The 13,013-nt window shown below is 41.5% G+C and overlaps 1 long non-coding RNA gene across 7 annotated transcripts in view; it reads right to left on the bottom strand.

Annotated features, from left to right (window-relative positions):
• The window catches only part of LOC138736941 (uncharacterized), a 40,161-nt gene extending 27,793 nt beyond the window's left edge, over nucleotides 1-12,368 (bottom strand). For 2 of the 7 annotated variants that reach the window (XR_011340668.1, XR_011340667.1), the window contains exons 1-2: nucleotides 12,318-12,368; nucleotides 363-423 (exon numbers count right to left, since the gene is read on the bottom strand). This is a non-coding gene — a long non-coding RNA (uncharacterized lncRNA). Of the gene's footprint in view, nucleotides 1-362; nucleotides 424-1,428; nucleotides 1,479-1,935; nucleotides 2,014-9,615; nucleotides 9,716-11,812; nucleotides 11,864-12,046; nucleotides 12,294-12,317 lie in introns of those variants that run through there. The other 5 variants (XR_011340669.1, XR_011340670.1, XR_011340672.1 and 2 more) reach the window with 5 other exon arrangements.
• Nucleotides 12,369-13,013: the final 645 nt, after the last annotated feature.

The raw sequence follows: 13,013 nt of genomic DNA, 5'->3' as shown, positions 1-13,013 counted from the left end.
TGATAACAGTGCTGTTATGACTACTACAGCATTTTAATACTTGCCCTTCTCTTATCCCTGCCACCAAGCAATTTGCTCAGGAATTGTAAACTTTCTTTATCATATTAACTTGCAATTATGGTGCACTATCGTAGAGGAGGGATCCTTCCAGTTTTCACAGTCCTTGTTCTCAACATGACCATACTTTACTATTTTAATCAATTGCAACAGTAGCTACACAGACCAGTTACCCAGACTCCCAATCCCCCATTCTCCAACACAAGTTCCTTATGCTCCAACTTTTTTTTAAACTGCATCTTACATTTGCAGTTCACTATGGGTTATCTCCAAACCTAACAGGATGCTATTTCAAGCACACTTACCCAACCAGAAGCCTTATAGTTGGATGCAATCTGATGGGGTATCCCGCTGAACATGCCAATTCTAGGAGCAAATAGAAATAGCATTAGGAATTTATATTCAAAACACCAGTAAAAGTTGATCTCCTTTTAGCATGATTTTGGTACAGGTTTTATGCTCTCAATGGACTTGCAGTTCCTGAGAAGACTGAAGTTGGCAAGGCTATCAGCAGCCATCATATCAACCACCTACAAGAGCTCTATCAAGAATGTCCTGGCCAGCTGCATCACAGTATGGCATGGTCGCTGCAGAGAAATTGATCCACAAATCAAACCACAGGACCATAAGAGTGGCAGAGAATCACTGGAGTCTTCCTTACCTCTCCATCAACATGATCCACCAGGAATGTTGTCTAAAGCAAAATCATTGAGGACCCCTTCCACCCCACACACAGCATCTTTCAGCTGCTCCCATCAGGAAAGAGGTATTAGTGTCACCACCACCACACAATGAGAAATAACTTCTTCCCATTGGGTAGTGAGAATGCTGAACAATCATACTAACCATTTGAGACTCTCATATTTTCAAACCAACAAATACTTATCCTGCATATGCATTTTCTGGTTGTGTGTCTACATGTTTTGCACCGAGAATCAGAGAATGCGGTTTTGTTGGTGGTACTTGTGCAAACAGATCACAATAAACTTGAGTTGACTGACTTGGACACAATTTCAGAAATTCGATTAACTTTTAAATTTTACTGTTTTGATTATAGAACGTGAGTTACAAAAATCAAGTTACTGGCAAGATGGACAGAATTAAAGATTACTGTAGAAAGGGAAAGAATAATGAGAGCTACAACTGGTAATGAAGGCTGTGGATTGTGCTAATGTGATAACAGGGAACCAAAGATAGGCCCAAGAATAAACCCATGGAACCCAGCAGCGACAACACCCAAGTTTTAGGAAACAATTAATTGTATATGAAATTGGATTTATTATTAAGTTACAATCATAATGTGCATCCATTGCTGTAAACAGAAATTTAGACTCATTGTTAACTCAGCTTCTGGACAAGTAAGAATCCTACCCAGTAATCAATCTTTATCTTTCCAGCTAGATGCTTGTAACTCCCATTCTGAAGTCAAAACAGAAAATTATGTTAATTAGGTTTCTGTAATTGTGTCCATGGAGAGTATAAAATCTGTAAAAGTCATACTCAGGAGATCCACTTTGACTAGTCTCCTGATGTGCATCAGTTTTTTTTTAAATCACCCGTTGTTTTGAACATCAACTTCATATGGTATTTCTATCTGCATCTACAAATATCATACACTAACAGATTCAATTACAGTTTCTTTCACACCATTATCAGATTCTCAAATGAAACTCAAAATTTTAAAATAATGCTGCCTTTGCTCCGAACTAACTGATCTCTTGAAGTAACTGTGGATTTTCATCTCACTGTTGTATCATGTGGGATCTGTCAAACAGTTCTTCTTGCAAAATAATCTCCATCACTGTGTTTTGGTATGTGTGAAAATAAACTTGATGAGTTGTTTCAACTGGCAGGTGAAAGAAGAACCAGGAGACTTGCCTCAAGATTCAGGGAGCAGATTTATGACAGAATTTTCAAGGAATGGTTTTGCCCAAAGTAATGAATCCGTGGAATTCTCTGCCAAAGAAAGCAGTAGAGGTGGATTATTTAAAAATCACAGATAAATAGATTTTTTTTGAAAAATAGGAGAACCAGTTATAGGAAACAAGTGGGTAAGTGGAACTGTGTCCATGGCCAGACCAGCTTCTGCAGGGATTCTCATTGATACAGCTGAAATCTCCTTTTCAAAGTGAGCATAAAAGGTGTACAGCTCATTAGGCAGTGAAGCATTACAGCCATTTATGATATTAGACTGCAGCCTGTAGGATGTAATGGCTTGCAATCCCTGCCATAACTAGCAAGTATCTAATTCTATTTCTAAATTCACTCGACATTGCCTCTTTGCTTTTAAAATAGCCTTCTGAAGGTTATATATGGACTTCCTATAGAGATCTGGATTACCAATCTTAAATGCCATTGACCTAGCCCTCAGCAGGTTGCAAATCCTTTGGTTCATCAACAACATTTGGTTGGGATACTCATTTGATTGTGGACACACAATCATTCACACAGGTCTTGATGAAGTTGGTAACCGCTGTGGCATATTTATTAAAGTTTGAAGATGAATTCTTGAATATGGTCCAGTCCACCAATTCAAAGCAATCCTGCGACACTCCTCCACCACTCTCAACCACTTATTTCACCACTGATGCTGTGGTCCTCAGTCTCTGGTTTCATACCAGGATTAGAAGTGCAGCCAAGTGATCAGACTTGCCGAAGTGCTGGTGTGAGATGGCATGGAAGGCATGATGGTGTAACAGTGGTCAAGTACATTGGTACCTCTAGCTTTTTCTTAATATTTTATTTAATATTCCATACATGCAGTAACTACATTATACAACAGATATCGAAAAAGAACAAATTATATACATGATGATTTTTCACCACAACCCAAAAACCCTCCCTCTCAACCAACCCCCCCCCTCCAAAAAGAAAATCTATATATAAATTGAGAAAAGTTAAGAAAACAAAAGTAGAAAAGAATCTTTGGATTGCAGAGAAATTTTGTGTAGTACAAGTCATCAGTTCTAACAAACATATGCAGGAAGATTCTGCAGGGCAAGAGAGATAAAAAGGATATCAAGACAAACTTAATCCAATTATTTGACTATACGGTGCAAATTTGTAAAAAAAAACTTGAGTATTTATTTCTTAAATTATATGTAATTTTTTTTCCACTGGAAAACCTTTGAATTTCTACATGCCACCTTGGCAGAGTTAAAGATATATCTGATTTCCATGTAATTGTAATACTTTTTCTCACAACTGCTAGTGCTAATTTAACAAATTTCAATTGATAAATTGATCAAGGTACAGGAGCTGTACCTTCAATAATTCTTAATAAAATCAGATTGGGATTTAATGGAAAACAACTCTAGTAACTTCTTTAAAAAAAATTACTTACACCCAAAAGGGTCTCACATTTGGACAAGACCATGTTGAATGTTTAATATCCTACATCCTCACCACATTTAAAACATTGATCTGATAAATCTGATTTCAATCTATTTAAATTCTGTGGTGTAAGATACATGATTTAAAAAATTACATTGTACTAATCAATACCTTACATTAATAATATTAATCATAGAATCTCTACATAAATTTTCCCAAATTTGTTATCTATCATAATATTCAAATCAGTTTCCCATCTCTGCCTAGATCGATACAATCCTAATTTAGGAGTTCCTATTTGAAATAATGAATATATCAAAGAAAAAAATTTTTTGACAATCCCACTCCTAAGAAGTTCCACCTCAGTACAATTAGGTAAAAATATTGCTGGTCCTAATTAATTTCTTGAATTGAAAATAACAAAAAAAGTATGTGGTACATCATAATTGTTCAAATGACATTAATTGTCCTCTTTCAAAGCAATCTTTCACGTTAACAATCCCTTTAAGATATCATATATTTAAGAACTGATTATCATCTTGGGTGATAAAGACCCTTCACCAATATCTTGATTCATTTTATTCCAGATGTTGAGTAAATCCTTCCATAGTGGTGCGTCTTTGTCAGCAACCAACAGTTTTGATTCCCACTTATATATAAATTCTTCTGATTTCTTTTCTCCAATCTTGTTCAGTTCTATGTCGACCCATTGCCAGTTTTACATTTTCAAAGAAAGCAGCAAGGAATCTCCTCTGCGCCACTCAATAATAATTCTTAAAAATAGGCAGCTGTAGCCTCCCAATTCATATTTCCACATGACCTTCTCTTTAGAAATTATTGCAATTTTACCTTTCCAAAGAAATTTCCTTATTTGTTCAATTAATTCTTGAAAGATCTTTTGAGGTATTAATATTAGTAATGACTGAAAAATATATTGTATCCTTGGAAATGGATTCATCTTTATACAATTCACCCTTCCAGCTAAAGTTATGGGCAAATGTATCCACTTTTTAAAATCTTCCTCAATCTTTTTAAAATAAATAATTCAATTTATATAAATTCTTACCAATGTATTCCTAAATATTTAATACCTTCCTTTGGCCATTTAAACTATGCATCTGTCTGACACTGGGTATAATCACCTACTGTCAAAGGCATAATTTCACTTTTATCCCAATTTATTTTATAACCTGAAATTTTTCCATATTCTTCCATTTGGACATACAGTGTTCATAAAGATAACTCACGTTCAGTTAAATATGTTAAAGCATCATCTGCAATTAAACTGATTTTATGTTCCTCTTCCCTCTGGTTGTGCAGATAATATGTAGATGATATTTTGTCAGAGGTTGGCCTACAATGATCTGGAAGGGATTAGGGTGTGCTGTCTTGTAGCTGCTGATTACAGTGCCCAGCCCTTCCAGTGCCTGCCTGATGTTAGCCTGGGGTTGAATGTACATAGCAACCAGGAGGATGTCAGAAAACACCCTTGGATGATAGAATGGATGACACTTGATCACCAGATGTTTCAGGTCAATGGAGTAGGACTGGATGATGATGAAGCAAATGCCTTCACCTCTGCCTTCAGCTGATACTGGTGTCCTGTCCACATAGTGAAGGTGAAGCCCTCAGGCTGCAGTGCAGTGTCCAGAATTTTTAAATTCAGCCATGTCTCAGTGAAACAATTCAAACAGTAATCGCTGATGACCCTCTCCTGCTGTTATCTGGCTCAGAGTTTGTCTAGTTTATTTCCTAAAGACTGCATATTAACGTGGTGCGCTGTCAATCAGAAGCAAACACACAAAACCAAAAGACTGTACAACAGGCTTCATTCGGCGTAAACTTCCACAGAACCACCTGTGTCATGTGCTGAGGTAAACCCAGAGTGACTTTGAAGGGCCGGCTTAGCCTTATATCCCGGAGGGTGATTGACACCCGACTAGGTGGGCTTGGTCCATTCAGGTTGGCTGATTGACAGCTGACCAGGTGTTGTCTCGTCCCCATGCTCTTCTGCGGGTACAGAGGTTGCACCCTGCAGTAGGCCAGTGGTGTACCACTACGTTCAACCCCTTCTTTAAAAGTTGTAGTAAAGCCCCAAAACACATACACAATATTTACAGATTAAGACGGTCCGGCGTTCATCGGAGTCACTGCGACCGTCACAGGATTGGCTTCTGGTCACTGGTTAGTGCAGGTGTTGGTGGGCTAGGAGCAGGGGTCAGAGTGGCTGTTGTGGTGCAGTGCGGAGGTGTGGCTGGGGGGGCCGGGTTCAAGTTATGTGTATAGCATCGGATGGGTAGGAGGGCGGGTTCATCCCCCACGGTTGTAGCAAGTCCTTGGTGCCCAAGGTGGTCTTGGGTAGCCCATAGTGGTCCAAGGTCGGGAGAGTGTGTCAGGTCAGCAGGGTCCTGGGCTGGAGGATGCTGTGCTGTGGTGGGTGCTCCTGCCAGTGCCAGGTCCCTGGTTGAGATGGTGTCCTCCCTGCTGCTGCCAAACCTAACGTAGGCATAGTTGTGGTTCGCGTGTAGGAGGAACACCTGCTCGACCAGGGGTTTGGCCTTGTGCGCCCACATGTGTCTACGCAGGAGCATTGGTCTCGGGGATGCGAGCCATGCTGGGAGAGATGTTCCCATTGCCAATTTCCTGGGGAACAAAAACAGGAGTTCGTGAGGGGTCTCATTGGTAACCATGCACAGAAGTGACCGAATGGCATGGAGCACCTGAGGAAGAGCATCCAGCCAGTATTCTATGGACCCTTTTGATTAAGGGCCAGAAGAACTGCCTTCCAGATCACCCCATTCTCGCGTTTCACTAACCCATTACCTCTTGGGTTGTAACTAGTTGTGCGACTAGTTGCGATGCCCCTTGCTGTCAGGTACTGGCGTAGTTCCTCACTCATGAAGCTAGACCCCCAGTCACTGTAGATAAATGCAGGGTATCCAAACATGGTGAAGATCTGTGTCAGTACCCTGACGACTGTGGCCGTGGAGATGTCTGGGAAAGGGATGGCAAAAGGGAAACATGACTACTTGTCCATGTCCATGAGGAAATAGACGTTGCGATTCATGGATGGCAGGGGCTCCTTGAAGTCCATGCCGAGGCGCTCGAAGGGCCGAGTGGCCTTCATGACATGAGCCTGGAGTGGGCGGAAAAAGCGAGGTTTGCATTCCACGCAGACCCAGCATGCCTTGGTCATGGTCCTGACATCCCTGACGGTGTACGGGAGGTTCCAGGACTTGATGAAAAGGTATAAGCGGGTGATGCACGGATGGTAGAGGGACTCATGCACTGCCTGCAGCTGGTCACCAGGGAGCAATGCACAGGTCCGGGAGAGGGGGTTGGGGGAGTCGTTAAACTTCCCGGGATTATACTGGATGTCATAGCTGTATATTGCCAGCTCAACTCTCCAGCGCAAGATGTTGTCATTCTTGATCTTGCCCCTGTGGGTTGTATTGAACATGAACGCCAATGCCCACTGGTCGGTGAGGAGGGTGAACCTCCAGAGTGATGGACCATTTTCATGATCACCTAGGCCTCCTTTTCAATAGCAGAATGCCCCATCTCGGAGCCATGGAGCCTGAGGTCGTGGGGGATGTCCCTAGTCAGTGTGGTGGCTGCTAGGACCATCTCAAGATCAGAGTCGTCATTCCCCAATGGTGGAGGTGAGTTGTAGTCGTCGGTGTCCACTGCAGTCATTGTGAGAGGTGAGTGTCGACCAGTGGTGCGCTCCGTAGTTGTGGGGTGTTGTGTGTGGCATCAGGAGGCATGGGGTTTGTGGATGGAGCAGCCTGGTCCTCGCCCATGTTGACCACGTCGTCATCGCTAGAGGCCTGGGAGGGGGGCCTCGGTGTTGGTAGTGTCCGAGCCTGTCTGGACCAAGATGGCAGTGCCGCGTGGCAGGGTAAGGCATAGCTGGCCATCTTCCCCACCTGCGCTCAGTGCGCCAGGGAAGTGACATCACGCTGTTGACTGTTGGGGAGGGCAACGTCATCACAGCTGGGGAAGTGATGTCATTCTGTAGACCGGAAGTGACACCATTGTAGTCTTCGACAGGAGATGCTGGCGAGAGTGAGGGCTGGTCCGGGTGCATGGCACACACACGGCGATCATTGCCAGAAGTTGGGTCACTGAGACTGGGGAGGCCGGACGTGGCTGCAGGGGCAATGACGTTGCCCGGCAATCGCACTTGGCAGGGGCTATGGGTTGGTGCGGGGGGGTGGGGGGAGGGGTGGAAGAGATTGTAGAAGGCCACTGAGCTGACAGCAGGCTTTGAGAGGCATACCTTGGCAAAGTGGCCTTTTTTGCCGCATGTCGAGCAATAATGGTATTTGACCGGGTAGTTTTGGCTCGATCAACAATCAGACCCATACCAGGACCCACAGTACTTCCAGGGGTGCTGGGCCCACAGCAACAAAGTTTTCTTCCCCAGATTGATCCAGGACCACAGCAAGTGAATGTGCTGACCATGCAGAGGCCTGAAGAAACCTGTAATCGAAGGTGTTGTTGTGCAGGTCTGCTGCCTCCAGGGTTCAGACTACCTCCACTGTTTTGGCCAGGGTGTAGATATTTTCTTCTAGCACCTTCTGACTGACGGCCCTCGTACGTAGGTGCCCCTGATTAGCCTGTCGACCTCCCTTTCATTTACCCTGGGTTCAGCAAGACAAGGTCGGGCCAACTCACGCTGGGCTCCCAGGTAGGACTCAGCCGCCTCCCCGGATAGTTGGGCTCAGATACTCAGGAGGTACCTTCCAAATACCACATTCATGGAGGTTTATACTTGGTCTCAAGGGTGTCACTTCCAAGTACCCAGTGCAGTCTTTGAGTGCCTGGAAGGCTCAGGGACTCAGCTTTGATTGGAGTAAGATGAGCCTCTTTCAATCGGAGTCCAGGATGTCATCGGCGTGAGCCTTGATGATCACTTTGACCGTGTGCTTCCAGATCTCGAAGCATGTTTGGGATTCCGGGTGGCGTGGGTTATTTTCGAGGCTCCCCGCACTCAGGAGCTTTTCCACAGCAGCTTTAAAAAATTTACATCGAATAAATTGTGGTGCGCTATTGGTCAGAAGCAAACACACAAAACCAAAAGACCGTCCAACAGGCTTTATTCGACGTAAACTTCCACAGAGCCAGCTGTGAGATTGAGCTGCTGTAAACTCTGAGAATGACTTCGAAGGGCCGGCTCAAACTATCCTGTAGGGTGATTGACACCCAACCAGTTGGGGCTTGGTCCATTCGGGTCCGCTGATTGACAGCTGGCCAGGTGTTGTCTCGTCACTATGCTCTTCTGCAGGTACAAAGGTTGTCCCCTGCAGTATGCTAGTGGTGTATCACCACAATTAGTTAGGAAGAGGATAGGCAGTGGAGGCCTTAGGCCCTGGCATTTTATTTTAACCTGTAGCCTCCCTTTATGCCCACGTTTGGATTTTCCTTAAAGGGTCCATGTGCCGGCGACCTAAATCATCCATGGTCTGCTGGAATTTGACATTTCCATCAAACACCAAGTTCTTCAACCTACTTAATACATCATTACTTACAAGTACGATGGTTTCTTTGGCTGAGGTTTTAAGTTATAGTAGTTCTAAACAGGAATATTTAACGATTCTTGTCAGAGCTGCACGCAGAGTCGCCTCTACAGGATACCACCATGATTTGTTTAGTATTATTCTCAACATGTCAGAGGTCAGGAATCTTGCAAAACATTTACTCAGTCTGTTCAGAGTTTATTCCATTGAAATCGGAAAATATAATAGCTCGAAGGTAAGATCAAGTATTGTTTCACATGCAAGTCCTATTTTTCACTGAGCACACAGATGTGCAAAAGCAATTAAATCAACACTGTACAGAAACAAAGTTAACAATTGTGAAATATTCACCATGCTATGAATTTACCAAGTAGGGAATGAATATAAATTAGTGAGAGATGTCACTTTAAATTTCAAATGAGAAATTCAGACATTTCTTGGTGGCTGAGCTGGGGATTTGTGTACATGAATTCCCATGGCTTCCTATTAAAGCAACCTCTTTAAAATTTGCAAATGATTGAGATGAAAAATGGTAAGGTAGTTTGCAAAAGAAAAAAAAACCACATTTTCTTGTGAGGTGAATGGATGTGGCCTGGATTGTTTTATATGGAAGGTTGGCAAAGTAGACTCAATAACATTTAAAAGAGAAATAGGACAATGAAGTAAAGGGAGACAAATTGAACAATTTGAAAAAAATTATTACCTCAGTCTGAAAAAGATGCAGATATTATTTGTGGCATGCTGGAGACTGCAGATACTGGAATCTGAAGCGAAGCACCATCTGCTGTAGGAATTCAGCTGTCCGAGCTGCATCAGTGGGGGAAATGAAAGGTCAATATTTATGGCTGGAGCCCATCATCAATACCAGAAATGTGGACAGAATAGGATAATGGACAGAAGCAGTAGACTACCTTAGTCCACCAAACTTCACCGCTTCCTGGTGCGCCAATCCCATATGGGCCCCTGTCCTACTTCCTACCCTCTCCTGTTTACACTGATGGAGGACTCTGGCCTGAAATATTGACAATTCTTTCTCTCTCCCTGAGATTGGTCGACCTGCTGAGTTGCTCCAGTAGATTATGCATAGATTACGCACTAGATTTCCATCATGATTCAAAACAAGCTTAAAGAACAAATGGTCCCTAAAGTATATTTTACCTCCTAGTGTTTACTTTAATCTGTATGTCTGTAATGGAAGATTCTGTGTTGTTTTTTTACTTTTGCAGCCTTTGCTTCTGGAAGGCTGAGAACCTGCTTGTTTTTAGAATTAGCAGACATAAGCTAAATTCCACCAAGGGGCCAGAGATGTTGTTATCTGACGAAAGGACATCTGTGTACCAAGAACATTTAATCTTCCTGCCTGTTTTGGTCACAGACTGTCAGAGGCCTAGCCTTGATCTAAAATAAACCATTGTATTCAAAGTGATAAGCTGAAAATTATGTTATTCAATAGAAGCCTAGGCATGCTAGCTTGCTCGCTTATCTTTCTTGCTGTGCTGGGAATAGGTGCTTGGGTAAGCAGTTTTTGGGTAATATAAGCCATGGTCCCGCTGCTGAAGTTTGAGACTCTCCAAGAGGTGGCAACATCTCTCAGCAAGAAGAAGAACTTCTAGAGTCCAGCCAACGTCCCGGTCAGGGGAGGTGGAGAAGCTGCTACCGGCGCCCTGACAACCTACTACAAGTGTGCAGTCGTTGCCTCGCTTCGGCAGTTGGGACCAGTCCAGGCGTTGATAAGTATAGTTGGGAAGGGCTTGCATATTGTAGTTTGAAATCAGCTTTTGAATTTGTAATAAACATTTGTTTAAACTGAACTGCTCTCGGTGTGTGCGTCTATTTTATTTCGGTAGCTCAAACACTGTGACCAATCTAAAATGAACAAAATGAGAGGTATAAGTTTACCCAAGACAATGTCATAGTGAGATTTGCAAATATTCGTGGAAGGTCACCCTGTCTACAGAGAGATCTGACAAAAAAAATTATTTCTTTCCAATTCTTTTGTATTTGAATCCATTGAGATTTTTTTTGTCATGCAATTTCCTAGTTTATATCTTGAACAATGTAATGAAACGAAAATTCACAAAAATGTATAATTTCCACTCCGTCTTTTTCTTTTGATGCAAGACATTTCCTTAATTCTTACAGTGAGCTATCTCAGCCCAATGAGATAAGTGTTCATTAAAGTATCCACATCTTGGCCTGATTTCCAGCATCCTGACAATAAAGTTAATGCAGAAACACTCTGGAACAACTCTTGAACATTCTGTAATTGTCTTGACTGTTAACATTGAATAAAAATTGGCTCAAAATGTATTGCGAGCAATAAATAAAACAATTTTACGTATCTGATTGCATACCATGGCCCACGAATGTTTCACCTGGGAATCAGTTTGAATTCCACTCCCTTAATTGTGGCTCTGTATTATCAAAGAGGAGACGAAGCAGCAGGGAGGCTATCAGTCAATGAACTGAAGAATTTAAACACAAGGCAAAAACCAAAACAACACTGGTAAACATGCACGGAATTTAAATCATTCACTGGATAGAAATCATTATACAGGAAGCAAAATTAAGATTAAGAATAGAGGAATAAGAGAAGCCATTTCCCTTTCTAAATGACTATCACTCTCTGACTAATACATTATTTAATTCCTTACCCCTTAAAAGCTTTGGCTAACAAGAATCTCTTATATTTACAATTAAAAAATTGAATCACAAATGATTAGCCTGTAACAAAGAGAGTTCCAAGTCTCTACCATGGATCAAGGGGGAGGGAGGTGGTTAATGACTAATTATGATTTAATAAAGCATTAAAACAGTACACCTTTTCATGATATAACATTATCTGTCAGAATATTTCCTAAATACTGCAGAATCTCATCAGATCATTTTCTGAGTATTACCTTGGAGAAGGTGGGACCTGGAGTAATGAATTGCAGCAGCTCTGGATTTCTGCACTGAACTGCATACGTGCAGACTCAGTCAAATTGCCAAGATATTTATTTCATCATAACACTAATTATTGACATCCTCACCTCTATATTCAATCACATTTTTTTTAAAACTGAGAACACAATTGGATAAATATGTAAAAATCAAAATTCATCCCACCCATTACAAAATCAAATATGGCTTACCTCATTATGGCTCCTTCAATAGCGTAATTGGAGAAAAACTGTCCTTAACACTGAAGTTCACTGCCTTCACAGGATGAGCTAACCTGTCATCCCAGACTTGAAACTGAAAGACAGTACTTTCCATCTGAACTTACTTCACAGACTGGCTCCATTTTCTATCCCAGAATTTCATCTTAGCAGCATGAAAAAGTTATCTAAATTTGTAATATGCAAATATCTTATCACAATAAGAATAAGTATGTGTTTGGTCCCATCTCCAATTATAACTTACCATTTAAGTTTCAGTGATGTGAATTTTCTTATTGGTGGTTCAACTAATGATTGGCCCAGATGACCATAAGTTTGTTTACATCATTTCCCACCCCACTAGTCAATAATGGGCTTAAACAGCTAAGAGAAAAATCCACAATCAAGCTGAAAGGCTGATATTGTAATTACTGCAAAAAAAAAAGTTTACTGGTGTTTTAAAAGTCTGAGTTGCAAAATAAAAGGGAAGGAGAATTAAGACTTTTTTTTAATACATGTCATTGCCTTCAGTGTAATGGAAGCATGTTCTGACATGGTCTTCAAGAGGGAATTTGATAAATATATTGAGAAGAAAACTTACCAAGGGTGTGGATAAAGGCTGGGGGGATGGAAGGTGAGAGTTGCTCTGGTAGGTTGAATTGACTTTATCTATACTGCAAGTTTTCTGCAATTCTTTGAAAATAGTAAATTAAAGTTCAAATCATTAAATTTTCAAGACAACTGGAAACACGAATTGCAGGAGGAACTTTTGGGATAATCACGTGTGTGAAATAGGTCACCGGTGACAGAAAGGGAATTTCAAGAAAGAACTAGAATGGCGATTTATCAATGAATACAAAGTCATTAGAATGTATTTAGAACTCACTCTGGACAGGTGAGCCAAATTAATAGAAAGACAATAACTTTATATATGATTTAAACATACTAAGAGCTATTTCCT

This window comes from Narcine bancroftii, chromosome 6, assembly GCF_036971445.1.
Source record: "Narcine bancroftii isolate sNarBan1 chromosome 6, sNarBan1.hap1, whole genome shotgun sequence".
Taxonomy (NCBI): Eukaryota; Metazoa; Chordata; class Chondrichthyes; order Torpediniformes; family Narcinidae; genus Narcine; species Narcine bancroftii.
Note: the sequence above shows the minus strand (reverse complement) of the source record. Positions and strands in the feature narration are given on the sequence as shown.